The 16870-nt window shown below is 42.9% G+C and overlaps 2 protein-coding genes across 3 annotated transcripts in view; one reads left to right on the forward strand and one right to left on the reverse strand.

Moving 5' to 3' along the window:
- BBC3 (BCL2 binding component 3) overlaps window positions 1–6345 on the reverse strand; it is a 281039-nt gene extending 274694 nt beyond the window's left edge. Inside the window, exon 1 of one of the 2 annotated variants that reach the window (XM_082264370.1) lies at window positions 6334–6345. The gene's annotated coding sequence lies outside the window, so the exon portion shown is untranslated. The remainder of the gene's footprint in view (window positions 1–6333) is intronic. The other variant, XM_082264372.1, reaches the window with a different exon arrangement.
- The window catches only part of CCDC9 (coiled-coil domain containing 9), a 134489-nt gene that overhangs the window by 45859 nt on the left and 71760 nt on the right, over window positions 1–16870 (forward strand). The gene's annotated exons all lie outside the window — the stretch shown is intronic.

The following is a 16870-nucleotide window of genomic DNA, read 5'->3' on the forward strand; positions in this document are numbered from 1 at the left end:
CTCCACAAAGAGAGCTTACTCGTGGATGGATCAGTCTCCATGATTAAACACCATAACTGTTACTAGTGTGATAATGTTGCCTTTCAGCTGAATTATCAAATGACAGGCATTTTAACTGATCACAGGTGCAGAACCATGGAAACTGCATATCAAACAGAGGCTAAGATGGCAGCTTTCTCGGCTGTAAAGGGGGGGGGGGGGGGGGGAGTAGTTCCACTTAGCTGGTTTTACATTAGTAACGGCTTCAGTGTGCAGCCCATTCATTTCCATTTGAAAAATAAAAGTGATTTTAGCTCTCCTCCACTCTGCTTAGACAAAAGTAAAAACACTTTTTTTTTTTTCTTCTGACATTTGTTCCCTCACCCAACCTGTCGCTAAACCATAGTCATAGCGGTAGGGAATGAAGAGAACTTACTCTAATGGAACCCACAGATCGCTGAAAAAACCCAACAAGGGCCTCAAACCTTCGCTTCCTATCCAAAACAAAATACTGGACGAACACTTGAAATTTAAGTATTTTAGAGGAGCAACAAAGCCGAACCAGTAATAATGACTCAGTTTGGGAGACTGCCTAGTTTTTACTAAATTTACATACGGATGTGAATTATTAAGGATCAACCAGTATATATGCGATTGTGCTTTTTTATCATTTGTTTTGTCTTCACAATTGTGCCTCTATGTAAAAGGACTGTATACATTCTAAATCATGACTGTCTCCTAAATACAATCCAGTATTTTCACTGTGTTAATATTTTTTTTTAAGGTTGATTGGTGTAATGAAAGCCCTTTTAATGATGTGGACTTTGATGAAATTATTATTTTTTTTTTATAATCTTTTTTTTTTTTTTTTTTAAGTTTATCCATTTTTATGTAGTACAATAAAAAAATGTATTAAATAAGGAAACACTGCTGTTGAAAACAACACTTGTGTTTTCTGGTGTTTTTAAAAAAAAAAATAAATTTAATAAATACCTTTCCAGTAACTTCTCGAAAAAAGTGCTGGTTAGAAGGATCTACCGTTTTTTTTGTTCTAATCATTCCAGTATTGCATGAGGAAACTTCATTCTTGCAGACCTTTACCATTCTTGAACAATAGGATATAAACATTTCCCAGTGCACTTACCTGCCAGGTAGGAGTAAAAACAAATTCTGTATGGTGTTAAAAAGAGAAGTAACTGCGGATAGTGTGGGGAATGCTTACATTTATACTTCTAGTTCCATGTACCCTTCCAGGATCAGAATTCTGCCAGTTGCATAAAAAAAAAAAATCAATGGATCCAGCGAAAAATGATCGGCCATACAGCTACCCCTGTTTAAGTATTTGACAGCCGGTGGGGCCAGCTAAGTACATTAGCCACTGTGGGAGATTCATCATCTGCACCTGTGTAGCAGGCATAACAAAAAAAAGACAAATCTATAGGAGTATGGCCGGCTTAAGAAAATGAAGGAATGCCGCTTTGAGAAGAAATACAGGAGTTTCCCCCGTTGACCTCTTTCTAAATGCAGCAGCAATATTAACCCTGCCAGAGGTTCTAATCTTTCCCAATTCTACTAAAGTGGTTTTGTTGCTGTCTGCTTCTATTGAAGAGATTTTCCATTACTATTGGTTCCTCTGATCCTCTTTCACCAGGGCAGGGCAGGGCATGAGGGGAAATCTCCCAAAACAGCACAATAAAACCCTACACAGATATTCCTTCCCCACTCTGACACAATAACAAATACTTTATGTGGATTTGTGCTTTAAGGCAGTGGTCACCAAACTGCAGTCCTTTGCTTGCCTTTCCTAGACCCTTGGGGCACTTTTCTCCCCCACTGATGCAAGACACTGTCTCCTACTGACACCAACAATTAGAACCTAATTCTGGTTTACTGACCATTTCCCCCATTGAGACCAACGATGGGGCACTATTCCTCCCTCTAATGCTAAAGATGCACAATTTTCTACCACTGGCTCCAGGACCATTTCTACTCCTAAATGGCCAGTCACATCCCCCTAAAGTCTGAAGGACAGTAAATTAGCCCTTTGTTTAGAAAGTTTAGAGACTCTTGCTTTAAAGCAACACTCCTATTTACTGTGTGTAGCACTTAGGGGCAGATTAATAAAGCAATAAAACTAACATTGACTGCAGGTGATTCATTCCAGTTTAAAACACAAGTAGCAGGAGCATTCACCTGCCTTGAATGTTTGGTGGAAGTCCCATTCACTGCTTTATAAACATACCCTTAGGTTTTGGCTGGCCATACACTGTTCAATATTTTTAGATTCCTTCATCCACACAAATGTGGGGGCTGGAGGAATCCCCAGGCAGGGACATTGTATTCTGGCAGCAGCACCCGCAGCTTTCAGAGTACACTGAATAAGCATCTTCCCAATGATTAATAAATGTTTTCCAGCATGTTCCATGTCCATTTTAAAAGGATCAACTTTGTCAAGGGGGACAGCCACACACTGATTGATCCAAAGCAGGGAGCAGTTGAATTCCAGTGTATTTGGGGGCAAAGGAACAGGCGTGCATTGCTCCTACCATTCTTGGCATTATATACTTACATTTGCTTCACTCTCCTGCTGTACTGTTGCTTTTTTCAGTGAAATACCTGCTACTTCTGAGTATAGAGGAACACTCAACAAAGCTTGGCCAGTCATTGCTTGAACACATTGATACAAAGTTGTTTAAAGGCTGTACTATGTGTGTGTGTGTGTGTGTGTGTGTGTGTGTGTGTGTGTGGTATCAACTCCCTCCATATTAAATGTATTCTCTTCTGAAGCAAGAAACCTATTTCCTATTCTCCAATGCATCATGTGAGCCAGAAACTGCTGTTGTTCCAGTAGTAAAGTGGTTGTAAACCCTTTGTAAATGTAGAAGTGGACACTCGTTGTAGATAAATACAAGGCACCATCCCCAGATTACCAACAATATATGTACAGGAAAAGACTTTCCAGTCCCCCCTGTTAGTAGATCGTATATGGGGATTTTTTTTGTACCAACAAACCCAAATGTCTATTGAAAACAAACACACTTTTATTTTGTATGTTAAAATACAACATTTAAGACACCATATCCAGTGAAATCAACAAGTCCATTATATAACCCAAATTCCATAAAGTGTTAGTGGATCAGCATGTTTTGCACACAAATTGCTTCCTCAGGATCCACTTATTTCTGCTGTCTTAGGATATAGTGAATAACAAACGATCTAAAAAAAGAGCACAAAATCCTAGGACTGGTAATAAGATACCAGAACCAAATGGCGCAATATATCACAACCCATGCTAAATATCAATGTAAACATTTCCTTAAACTTGCACTCAAGATGGACATAGTCCTAGGATTAAAACAGTAATGATGCTGCACAGGGACATCAAAAGGTTTAAAACTACCAATCAATATGGAAGGAGGTTAAACTCCCAGACAGAGGGTCTTCCTAAGTAATGGATAATCCCCTATTCTATATTAGATTTGTCCCCCTGCTGGAGCTCCCTCCCCTGTTACCTTTTTACCTCTTGGTGTCGGAAAAATCTTTCTATGTTGATAGCAGAGAAACAAGGCCGCAGACAGAAATGACACTTAGAGCTCTGGACACGCTATAGAGGGATGTCTGAGGTTTACAACCACTTTATTATACTTTGATTTTTGTGTGATATTTGAGCCAGCACTGACCACGAGAGAGATCTCCATCCCCTTTGTCACCTCCTAGAATCACCAGCACAGGATACATATAGACCTTGTGCTTGAAAAAGTATTCATACCCCTTGAAATTTTCCACTTTTTATCATGTTACAACCAAAAGACATAAATGTATTTTATTGGGATTTTATGTTATAGACCAACACAAAGTGGCACATAATTGTGAAGTGGAAGGAAAATGATAAATGGTTTTCAATTTGTTTTACAAATAAATATGTGAAAAGTGGTGTGCATTTGTCTTCAGCCCCCCTGAGTCAATACTTTGTAGAGCCACCTTTTGCTGCAATTACAGCTGCAAGTCTTTTTGGGTATGTCTCTACCAGCTTTGCAAATCTGGAGAGTGACATTTTTGCCCATTCTTCTTTGCAAAATATCTCAAGCTCTGTCAGATTGGATGGAAGAGCATCTGTGAACAGCAATTTTCAAGTCTTGCCACAGATTCTCAATTGGATTTAAGTCTGAATTTTGACTGGGCCATTCTAACACATGCATATTCTTTGATCTAAACCATTCTATTGTAGCTCTGGCTGTATGTTTAAGGTCGTCCTGCTGGAAGGTTAACCTCTGCCCCAGTCTCAAATCTTTTGCAGACTCTTAAGAGGTTTTCTTCTAAGATTGCCCTGTATTCTGCTCCATCCATTTTTCCATAAACTCTTACCAGCTTCCCTGTCCTTGCTGAAGAAAAGCATCCCCACAACATGATGCTGCCACCACCATGTTTCACAGTGTGGATACAGTGTTAGTTTTCCACCACACATAACGTTTTGCTTTTAGGCCAGAACATTCAATTTTGGTCTCATCTGACCAGAGCCCCTTCTTCTACATTTGCTGTGTCTCCCACATGGCTTCTCGCAAACTGCTAATGGGACCATAAGGCTTTCTTTCAACAATGGCTTTCTTCTTGCCAGATTTGTGGAGTGCATGACTAGAAGTTGTCCTGTGGACAGATTCTCCCACCTGAGCTGGGAGTGCTATCTGCCAACGTTTCTGTGCTAAATATTGCGGCCTCCTTCTAGCAGTTTAGCTGCCTGACTCTGATATTGACCCACAGGTTTTATTGATAACTTGGGATAAGTATGCAGATCAGGATAGTATAAGAAAAGTGAGAAGCTGTTGTTATTTCCAGGCTTAAAAGGGTAACTCCACTTTCGGGGGGTAAAAAGAAAAAAAATGGCAAATGAAGAACAAAATATTACGTATACAATTGCGACACAAGTCGTATCGTAATTGAATGTTATTAAAAATGACCTTTCTCTTTCAATTTGCAGCCACTGTAATTTTCTAAAAATGCAATGCACAGAATGTATACTGACCACCCCCCCCCCCCCCCCAGATCCATTATTTGCTGCTTGTGTGATTGGCTTACTGATTTTCCCAGAAGTCTGCACTAAGATACAAGTCAGATTTTAGGCATCCCCTGCAACAAAAATTAGATTTTTTTTTTTGTGCGATACTCCCATTAGGAACACGTCTAAAGGGATGCAAACACAGCAGATTTCCTCATTAGTGCTCTTCAGGTGCACAGCTGATTCATAATTATGAAACCACTCCCATTAAGCTTACTTTCCCACATGGGCACAGACACACAGGGATTTCTGCAGAATAACAAAAGGTAGGAATCGGCAACAAAGGTTGTTATAATCTTTGCAATGTATATTGATCACTTAGAGGGGAATGTTTTTTTTTTTTTTTCCTCCAAAAAAAGTGGAGCTACGCTTTAAGCTGGTCATAAACTGAGCAATATTTGGCAAGTGGGTGCTAACACCACTCTATTAAACATTTTTTAGTCGATGGAGCCAGGTGGAAAATTGATGGGCAAATGTGTCTGCACCCAGTTGTATGCAGACACTGCTCAGGTTTTCTGACAATTGGCGGTGTGCAGTGGGAGATTTATCCATCTGGATGAAGGAGTCCTGCTAAGTGTTTTTCATTCAGCCTGCATGCTAAGTGTAACAAATGTATATGTGTGTGCCCAGTTTTGGGTACATTCACACTGGTGTTTTGCCAAAGTGCCGGTAGATTTCTGCTGCTGGGTTTGACCGCTGGAAGAGGCTAGCTGCTGCTGTCAAGCCTGTACCAAGTGTGTCCAGCTGCGATCAGCACAGGTAATCGCTGGGTGTGCAAACTGCAGCCACTGACAGCCTGTCAATACAGCGTAGGGCCTCTGCGGCTGCAGCTAGCCTCTCGCAGCTGTTAAACCCAGAATCAGGAATTAGTAGATTCCTGCCACTGGGGTTTACTCCATGGCACAACTCCCATGCCATTGTACCTTTTTTATTTTTCTTTAGTGACCCAACATTACAGACGGGAAATTTGCAGTGCTAAGAAGCTGAGAAGTCATCAATGGCCGGCTCCATGTTTCTCTCGGGATACTTACCCTGTAACTGTGGCATTTATTGTACTTACTATATTAACCTTAGCACAGTAAACGGTAGATGGTGCTGTGAGCATTTCTCAATTGTGAAGACAGATAATTACGCTTTATGTATTTTTGACTCAAGTACCAATAAGAGGCTTTATATAAAAAAAGAAAAATCAACCGAATGAGAGTGGCTGGTTTTCCATGTGTTTATACAGCAGCAATCTACAATTTGGAGCAAAACTTGCAGACTTCTACAAAGGAACAGAGAGCGCTTGTATTGAAAGTTATAATGTTCCCCACTGTTACAGTGCTATTTTAATCTTCAATGAAGTTAACAATTTGTGCGCTGCTTATACTTCCTCATTTATAAAAGGTCTAAGCTATTTGCTCACCAATTACAAATGTAAAGATGAACTGCAGCCAACAGATAAATACAGAGATGAAATGCATATATGAGGGCTGTTTTACCTGTCAAAGGATTTATATTTCTAGCCATCCAGTTCTAACATTTACACAGCTGAGTCATATAGCAAAGGGAAGGGTATCCAAGCTTTCTCTGTTGGAGGCTCACTTTAACTCACTGCTCCGGTCAGCATGGCTCCTTGCACTGCAACACACCTGATTGGCTTGGCTCTTTGTACTGCCCCCCTTTGAGCTCTCCTGTACAGAATATACTTAATTTAAAATGCATTTTTTATGATTACAAAGCTGCATTGATTTGTACCTTTCATATCTGCCAGGCATTTCAGCTTTCAAGTAGGGCTGCGCATCTTCACTGGTCTCACAATTCGATTATGATTATCATGTGAACAATTATCGATGCATCACGATTACTGCCCACAGCCTCTATTTACATAACACAGCCCCCCATTAACATTAGACCGCCTCCCATTTACATAATACAGCCCCCCAATTGACATAATACAGCCCCCCAATTGACATAACACAGCCCCCCCCATTGACATAACACAGCCCCCCCCATTGACTCAACACAGCCCCCCCCATTGACTCAACACAGCCCCCCCCCCATTGACTCAACACAGCCCCCCCCCCATTGACTCAACACAGCCCCCCCCCCATTGACTCAACACAGCCCCCCCCATTGACTCAACACAGCCCCCCCCATTGACTCAACACAGCCCCCCCATTGACTCAACACAGCCCCCCCATTGACATAACACAACCAATTTACATTATATAGCAGCCCCCCCCTGCACTTCACAGGAAAGTCCTGCCGGCTGCCAATGCACTCAAAAGTTAAAACAAATTAGTGTCAGTGACTCCGTTTCAGGGACTCTTCCTAGTAAGGGTTAATGTAAACTGATGCCTGATTACCTTATTACACATGTGTCAAACATAAGGGCGTGGGCCGAATCCAGCCCTCCAGGCAATTTCATGTGGCCCTCGCACCTCTTCTAGTGCTCCAGCCCTTCTTTGGGCCTCCTCGCTCTGCCCCCAGCTTCTTCCCAGCAGCAACACAAGGTAAGGGGGTGCACTTTGATCTAAGGGAGGGTGCAAGGGGACTCTTGACATCTGATGTAAGAGGGTTGGGACACTCTGGACTTATAGTATTACAGATACAACCGGCCCTTTGAGGCCAATCATAATGCTGATACGGCCCTCGATGAAGTGGAGTTTGACACCCTTGCCTTATTATCTCCCGATCTTTTCATCGCTGTGCACTCCGCAACTCCGGCGGGGAGGAGGAGATCGGCCGGCCAGAGGGCACATGACTGACACCTGAGACTAACGGCGATGAAAAGACCGGGAGATAATAAGGTAATCAATCAGGCATCAATTTACATTAACCCTTACTAGGAAGGGTCCCTAAAACTGAGTCACTGACACTAATTTGTTTTAACTTTTGAGTGCGCTGGCAGCCGGCAGGGCTGTCCTGGGAGAGGCGGGGGGGGGGAGCCGGGATGACATCATCCATGCATCGATGCAGCCGTTCCTCAGCATTGTATTCAAATCGTTTAAGGCTGCATTGCGATGCATCGATGCAATGATTATTTTTAACACCCCTACTTTCAAGGCACATTGTCTTTTATCTCCGTGACTTTTTTTATTGTCCATTATTTTTTTTGCTTCATGTTTGCTTGTGATTCATTAAAAAGCAGTTACATTTGTGAGTTAATATGGTGTATATTTTTTTGAATATATATACTCTTTGTAAACCTCTATTGTTGGAAAAATCTAAATTATAATCTGCCAAAAAATGTATATTTCTGCACTTCCAATTCTTTGATTTGCACACCTCTGCCATATAGCACTGCTCTGTCTAGCAGGGAAAGAGATCGGATTCTCTTCTGCAGTTAAAACCCATCTGAACTTTCGGCTTATCCTCCTGCCAACTGCTCACAGTAAATATACTACGAGAGAGTGGCAGGTGCAGGCTCGGAAACGCACATGTACGTTGCAGGTACGTTGCAGGCTTGCTTCCTGGTTTGGGGCACCCCTGCCGACCCGTGCTGTGATTGGACAAAGCACGAGAACACAAAACGTTCTCCTCCATGAAAACCAGGGAGAAAAAAAACAGCCAGATTAGTAAGTAAAAGCAGCACAGATTACAATTATTAGGCACACAGTTAACCACTTGATTCGCTATATATGTTAACCCCTTTCCAGAACTGGAGAGCAGGAGGTCTTGGGAGGAAGGAAGAGAACGATTTGGTTGGTATTTTGAGACTAGGTTAGTAATGTAGCTGGGGGCAGAGTTGTGGATGGCTTAGTAAATTGTTCATATCTTGAATTTAATTTGTTGGGTGAGTGGAAGCCAGTGGAGGGATTGGCAGAGCGGGGTGGCAGACAGTGAGGGGTTGGTAAGGTGGATGAGTGGCAGCAGTATTCAATGATAGACTGAGGGGGGTAGGCCAATGAGGAGGGAGATTACCATGGAGTAAATTTGAAGCTTTGTGGTGTAATTGGGTAATTTGTTAGGAAGGGGCATATCTTTGGAGATGTTGCAGAGGTTGAGGTGACAAGCTTTGGACAGTGATTGGTTGGATGTGGAGCCAAAAGGATGATTCAGAGTCCGGAATTACACCTAGAACCTTGGCGAGTGAACAGGTTAAAAGTTTATCCGTTGATTTTGACAGAGAAGTCAGGGGAAGGGGCATGTGAGGGATGAAATATGAGCTTTGGTTTGGATAAATTGGGTTTGAGGAAATGGTGGAACATCCAGGCTAATGTCTGGTAGTAAATTAGTGATGCGTGAGGAGACTGAAAGAGTGAGCTGAGAGGTAGAAAGATAGATTTGGGTGTCATCAGCATAGAAATAGTGTTGAAAGCCACTGGAGGCAATCAACTGACACAGGGAGGAGGTGTAGATTGACAATAGGAGAGGTCCAAGAACAGAACCTTGGGAAACCACGAAAGAGAAAGGAAGAGGAGAAGAGGGAGTAAAATTGTAAGTGACACTGAAGGTGCGGTGGGATAGGTAGAATGAGAACCAGCGAAAAATACTGCCGCGAAGACTAAAAGGAGTCATTTTTTGAGGAGGAGGGGGTGTTCGACCGTGTCAAAGGCAGCAGAGAGGTCCAGAAGTAGTTGTACAGAATAGTGTCTATTGGTTTTGGCCGATAGTAGATTGCGAGTTTAAGGAAAGCTTTTTCTGTGGAGTGCTGAGGGTGAAATCCAGACTGAAGGGAATCAATACATTTTTTTCTCAGTTAGATGATCTGAAAGAGGACGGTTCCCTTTCTTTTTTTTTTTTTAAGCAGACTGGATTAAACTTGAAGGTAGGTGGGTGTAAACAGACACAAGTTTGTTTATACCTGCCTGTCCATAGGGATGAATGGACCTTCCAATTTAGGTCCACCTGAAAAACTGACTGGTGGACCTGATCAGATCACCTGCGTGAAAGGGGCCTTAGCCCCTGTTCATGTGAGGCTGATTTGACATGTGAACTCGCATGCCAAGTCTGAGCCTAATGCCGGTAATGGCACCGTCCAAATTGGGGCGACGCAGACTTTTCAGTAGTTCCTGCACTACTTTTGGCAATTTTTCAATTGACATCTGTGCATGAACCCCCACAGATGTCTCTCAAATCGCCCCCAAAGTCGGACTGAAATGCCAGTTTAAAATCGTGCAAGTTCAGCTGAACCATGATTTCAAACCCGCATTCAGTGTGAACCTAGGCTGAGGCCTTGCTTACACAGGCGCACTATGAAGTACACCTGTTCTAATTGAGTATTTAACCTCACAGGGGTGCATCTCCATTCAGGCAGTCCTATTCATGTTAATTGGGATGCAACTACGTGGACACAGCCACTGCTTCTAATTTGACATGCGTGGGTGCACGGCCCGAACGTGGCCAGTGCACCCGCGCATATGTTAAAGCGGAGTTCCACCCTGGTTATACATTTTTTTACAAAAATACCCCCGGGACAGTCAGGGCTAGTACATTCCACAATGGCTAGCCTCTGATCTGTCCCGGGTTGCACTTACCTTTCAGGAGAAATACTTACCTTGAAATTGTCTTCTCCAGCGCTGCCATCTCAGGTGTGGGCAGCTTGAAGCCATCACGATCCTCTTCCGCGTCCTCTTCCTCCTCCTTCGGTCCCACGATGCACTGCACCGGCCCCGACGTCACTTCCGGGTCGCGCGCGTCATCCCTCCACAGCTTCTGGGCATGCCCAGAAGCTGTTTAGAAGGGAATGACGCGCGCGCCCCGGAACTGACGTCGGGGCCGGTGCAGGCGCAATGATTCCTGGGAGCGATGACGTTCAGCTCCCAGGAATCATTGCAAAAGCCAGGAAGTGACGAATCGCCGTGGCCGCCGAGGGGAGGAAGAAGGAAGTAAGGTGAGTATATTTTCTCTAAAAGGTAAGTGAAAAAAAAAAAAAAATTGCGATTATCCATTTGTTTTTCAGGTGACCGGGAGCGAGAAGATGGAGGTAAGTATCAATTTCGGGTGGAACTCCGCTTTAAAGTATCACGTTTGGGAACATGTTACATGTTCCACCTATTTTTCCCAATTCTGCAGCCATTGGACAGAGCATTCAAAATCTAGAAGAGTATCAAAAATCAGGTATTCCTGATCGGTATTCCTACACTATTATACCAGATTAGAAATTTTCAATATTACCAAAGTCCATTCTCTATAGGTTATCTTCACAGCCCTAATTACTTTACTAGTAGCTGTAACTATTTCACAGCCCTAACTACTTTACTAGTAGCTGTAACTATTTTGCTGAAGCTATGATTAAAGTATTACCAATCCCAGGAGCCTGCATTTACTATATCTGGTCTCCGACAGTACACAGATCATGAAAATGCAATTATTTTAGTAAATATAAACTGCTAAATACCTTTTATCATCAGCAGTATATAGCAGTCCTATGACTTCTATCAGTGTCGGGTTAAGCTTATAGGAGGAGTTTTCATTCTCCCCCTATTGTCTATAAGGCTGCATGACCTCTGACCCTCTGTCTTGACAGTGCTGATTGGCTCTGCGCGATCACATGCACCCTCCCAAAAAAAAAAAACTCTCTAGCAATATGCACAAAACTGAGCATGTGCAGAGTGCCTCCAAGACTCTGTACTATCAGGAGATGGACTGGGAACAGTAAAAGAAGGGGAAGATTAGAGAAGACAGGATCAAACAGCCTTTTTACATAATGCAAACGATTAACCCCTTAAGTTCCACAGTGAGTATAACTAGCATGATTTACTGCATATACAGACTGATTTTACAGTTAAGGGTTTAATAACACTAAGTTGGCAGCTAACAATGCTACTCCAGGTTGGACCATGCTTACCCGCAGAACACTATATTACAAACACTATAATAATTCACAGCACCAATCAAGTGTTCTGCCCAAAAAACTCCAACTTGCTGAATTCTCCAACAACGTTACGTCTGGTGAGTGTACACCAGGAATATTTGGAGATTTTAACCACTTGGTGCTTTCACACAACACCAGCCGCCTTTACACTTCGGTAGCTGCTATATTTAGTGTAGATTGCTAGTCTGCCTGCTAGTTGTTTCCACCTTGGAGGCGGCCATGCTTTTGGTTACTAGCGGGCAGACTAACAATCTGCAATTGTCCTGGAGTGTAAAGGCTGCCGGAGTTGTGTGAAAACACCAAGTGGTTGAAATCTCCAATTATTCCTGGTGTACGTTCACCGGAAATAACGTCGTTTGAGATCTGGGCAAGTTGGAGTTTTTGACGGAACACCGGCAAATAAAGCGCTATCCTTTATTTAGTTAAAGTGGGGTACATACAGGAAGCTGCAAATCTCTGACATGTTTCATGCTAAATGGCATATACAGAGAGCTTGAAAGGTGTCCGATCAAAGCTTCCTGTATATTTGCCTGAATAAGGATTGCTTGTTGCCATTATCTTTTTTTTGGGTAAAGTTAAAGTAGAAGTCCACCTGAACACTAAAGTCTAAATCTACTGGCATCCATGATCTAAGACTAACCTATCTAGCCCTGTAAAAGAAGAAAGCGCTATACATACCTTGGCAGTCAAGTCCCACGCTGACCTGTCAGCGGTGGCTTCGCTGTGGAGGCGGGTGCAGAGGAGGCAGCTGACAACGGAAGCCCCATAATAACTCTTTTGGTGACGTCCATTCCCATTCATTTCTCAGTCCTTGTCTGCTGTCTCCTCTGTAGAGCTTCCGCCGCTGGAGAGCGGACCGGCTTAAAAAAAGGTATGTATAGCGATTAATTTTTTACAGGGCCAGATAGGTTAGATAGATAGATAGATAGTTAGTGAGGCTGAAAAAAGACACAAGTCCATCCAGTTCAACCTATGTGTGTGTGTTTGCTTTTAACCGTACATTGTATACCCCTGTATGTTGTGGTCTTTAAGGTGTCCATCCAATAGTTTTTTGAAACTATCAATGCTCCCCGCTGATACGACTGCTTGCGGAAGAGAATTCCACATCCTTACCGCTCTTACAGTGAAGAACCCCTTACGCACTTTAAGGTTAAACCGCCTTTCCTCTAGTTTTAGTGAGTGGCCACGTGTCTTATTGTATTCCCTTACTCTAAATAGTTTGTTCCTTATGCTAGGGTCGCCAGTACAGTATTTGTACATTGATATCATATCCCCCCTCAAGCGTCTCTTCTCCAGAGAGAACAAGTTCAGTGCTTGTAGTCTTTCCTCATAGCCGATGTCCTCCATTCCCCTAATTATTTTTGTTGCCCTTCTCTGGACTTTCTCCAGTTCCAGCACATCCTTCCTGAGGACCGGTGCCCAGAACTGGACAGCATACTCCAGATGTGGCCGGACCAGAGTCTTGTAGAGTGGAAGAATAATCTCTTTATTTCTGGAGTGAATCCCCTTTTTTATACAACCCAGTATTCTGTTGGCTTTGCTTGCAGCGGCTTGGCATTGCATGCCACTTCCAAGCCTGTTGTCTACCAGTACCCCCAGGTCCCTTTCCATCCTAGACTCACCCAGAGGTTCCCCCCCTAGTGAGTAGCTTGCTTTCTGGTTTCTGGCCCCCAAGTGCATTACTTTACATTTTTCTACATTAAATCTCATCTGCCATGTAGTTGCCCACCCCGTTATTTTGTTCAGGTCTGCTTGCAAGATTTCCACATCCTGCATAGAAGATATTGGCATGCCTAATTTAGTATCATCTGCAAATACTGAGATTGTACTAGATATCCCCTCCTCTAGATCATTTATGAATAAATTAAACAGGATTGGTCCCAGGACAGAACCCTGGGGGACCCCACTTTCCACACCCGCCCAATCCGAGTACTCCCCATTAATCACCACCCTCTGTACTCTCCCCTGGAGCCAGTTCTCTATCCAGGTACTCACCTTATGGTCCATACCTACCTTCCTTAGTTTGTACAGTAAGCGTTTGTGGGGAACGGTGTCAAAGGCCTTTGCAAAGTCCAGATACACCACATCCACAGGCTTACCTTTATCTAAGTGGCAGCTCACTTCATCGTAGAAGGTTAATAGATTGGTTTGGCATGAACGATTTTTCATGAATCCATGCTGATTACTACTTATAATACCGTTTTCATTACTAAAGTCTTGTATGTGGTCCCTTATCATCCCCTCCAAAATTTTGCAGACTACAGATGTTAGGCTGACCGGCCTATAGTTACCCGGGATATATCTCGGCCCCTTTTTAAATATTGGTACCACGTTGGCTTTTTTCCAATCAGCTGGCACCATACCCGTCTGTAAACTATCCTTAAAGATCAAGAATAATGGTCTGGCAATCACCTGACTGAGCTCATTTAGAACCCTTGGGTGCAAGCCATCCGGTCCCGGGGATTTATTTATGTTAAGTTTCTCTAGTTTAGCTCTAAGTCTATCCTCTGTTAGCCATGGCGGCACTTCCTGAGGTGTATTATTTAGTTCGGCCTTACAAGCGGGGTTCGTGTAGCCCCCCGATTCCTTTGTGAAGACTGAAGAAAAGAAATTATTTAACACTTCCGCCTTTTCTCTGTCCTCAGTGGCCATTTTTCCTTTATCATCTTTTATGGGGCCAATGTGTTCTGGCCTCGCTTTCTTACTGTTTATATACTTAAAGAATTTCTTGGGGTTCTTTTTACTCTCCTCCGCTATATGTCTCTCGTGTTCTATTTTAGCCGCCCTGATTTCATCTTTACATTTCTTATTACACTCTTTGTAATGCTTAAATGCTGCCAATGACCCCTCAGTCTTGTATTTTTTGAAGGCCTTTTCTTTAGCTCTAATATACATTTTTATGTTGGAGTTTAGCCACCCAGGGTTTAGTTTTGCTCTTTTAAATTTATTTCCCTGTGGAATGCACTGGTCCACCCCCTTGTTAAGTATGCTCTTGAAGCACTCCCATTTTTCCTCCGTGTTCTTTGTTCCCAGGGTTCTATCCCAATTGATATTTTCTAGCAGCGAGCGCAGTTTAGGGAAATTGGCTCTTTTGAAATTCAGTGTCCTTATATTACCCTTGTGTTTCCTATTACTGTAATTAATACTGAAACCAATTGACCTATGGTCACTGTTCCCTAAGTTGTCCCGTATTTCTATATCCGTGAGCATGTCTGTATTGTTGGTAATCAGTAGGTCAAGTACCGCATTGTTTCTTGTCGGTGCATTCACCATCTGACCCATGAAATTGTCCTGCAAAACATTTAGGAACTGCCGAGCCTTGGCTGAATGCGCGGTTCCTTCTGCCCAGTCTATATCAGGATAATTAAAGTCCCCCATTATAATGACATTTCCCATCCTTGCTGCCAATCCTATCTGTAACATGAGGTCCACCTCACCCTCCTCCCTCTGGTTTGGGGGCCTATAGCATACGCCCAATATTACCTTCCCCACCGTGCCTTTCCTTTGAAGCTCTACCCATAGGGATTCTGCCTCGTCCATAGCTCCATTATTAATATCATCCCTCATATTTACCTGTATACTGTTCTTAATATACAAACATACCCCTCCCCCTTTTTTACCCTCTCTATCTCTGCGATAAAGGGAATACCCCTGAATGGTCGCCATCCAGTCATGAGAGCTGTCAAACCAAGTCTCAGTTATCCCCACAAAATCTAAGTCCTCCTCAAACATCAGCAGCTCCAGCTCTCCCATCTTGTTGGCCAGGCTTCTGGCATTGGTATATAAGCCTCGTAATTTTGATGTTTTTAGGCTGCTCTCTTGATTTTTCCCCGTACCCACCCTGGGTATAGGGGCTCCGAACACCCTACCGCTAATGCCCCCATTTCTTCCCTCTGAAACTTGCTTTCCACTGGCTAATTCTACATCTGTACCCTCCCCCCCATAACCCTTAGGTTAGTGTTAGATCGTGGATGCCTGTAGATTTAGAGATTTTAGTGTTCCGCTTTAAACGATAAATTCACCTTTAAAAAAAAAAAGTATAATCAATGCACATTTTTATGCAGGTAAAACAATGTGCATTTATTTTTTTTTAAGAAGCCTGTAAAGCATTCCACCAGAAAGGTCTCCAGCAGACTGTCAGTGTAAGCGGTCTGCTCATACATCGAATGGGCAGGCAGTTCACACTGACAGGAAGAATCAATGAAGTACCAGAGTGCTCAACAGTGCTGTGGTAGTTCATTGAGATCTACAAGCCGACAGCCACAAGGAATGTCAGTACTTGTAGTTCATTCATTCACAGAACTCTGTGAATGAATTTGGCAGCAGATCGCCAAACAGCTACAGGAGCTAAAAATGGGTGGAACATGCAACATATTCCCAAAGTGAACTTTTCATTTAAAGCATAAGTTTAGATATGCCAATTTTTACATCTAGCTTGGATGAAAGTAGGTATGTGGCATACTTGTGGGAACCCATTGAAACCTGAAAATTACTGTGATCTCCACTAGCTTTCAGGTACTGTGTCAGGTGGCTGCCCTGCTGCATTGTGAAGACCGGAGGTCGCTCCCTAGGCACAGACACCATTCAGAATACATGTAGCATTTTATCAATGCATACAGAACATTCTTTGATTGGATGACATGGAGATGTGAGGCACTGACATCACAATCTCTATGTTGTCCAATCAGAGACGAATTTACATTCATTGAGAAAATACAAAAGTGTTCTGAATGAACTACTAACAAGTTGCCCCCTGTGTTCAGTAAGCAACAGGGCAGGCACTAGGCATGGGATCTAATAGCTAGCAGCAATCGCTGTAGTAGCAGTGCATACTACAGTGATTTCCAGCTTCCACAGAATGCCCACAAGTAGAACTGCACAATGAATCGTTAAAAAATCACTGCTCACTCACCGCTGTCAAAAAAAAAAGAGCCTCAGCAAATGTTTTTAAACATTGCTCAGGCTGGGAGATGACTATAAACATGTTTTACAATGTATGATTTTGTTCTTTTAGATGGAAGGGTTTACCTTTG

The sequence above is a fragment of the Pelophylax lessonae genome (genome assembly GCF_965119305.1).
Source record: "Pelophylax lessonae genome assembly, chromosome: 7".
Classification (NCBI taxonomy): domain Eukaryota; kingdom Metazoa; phylum Chordata; class Amphibia; order Anura; family Ranidae; genus Pelophylax; species Pelophylax lessonae.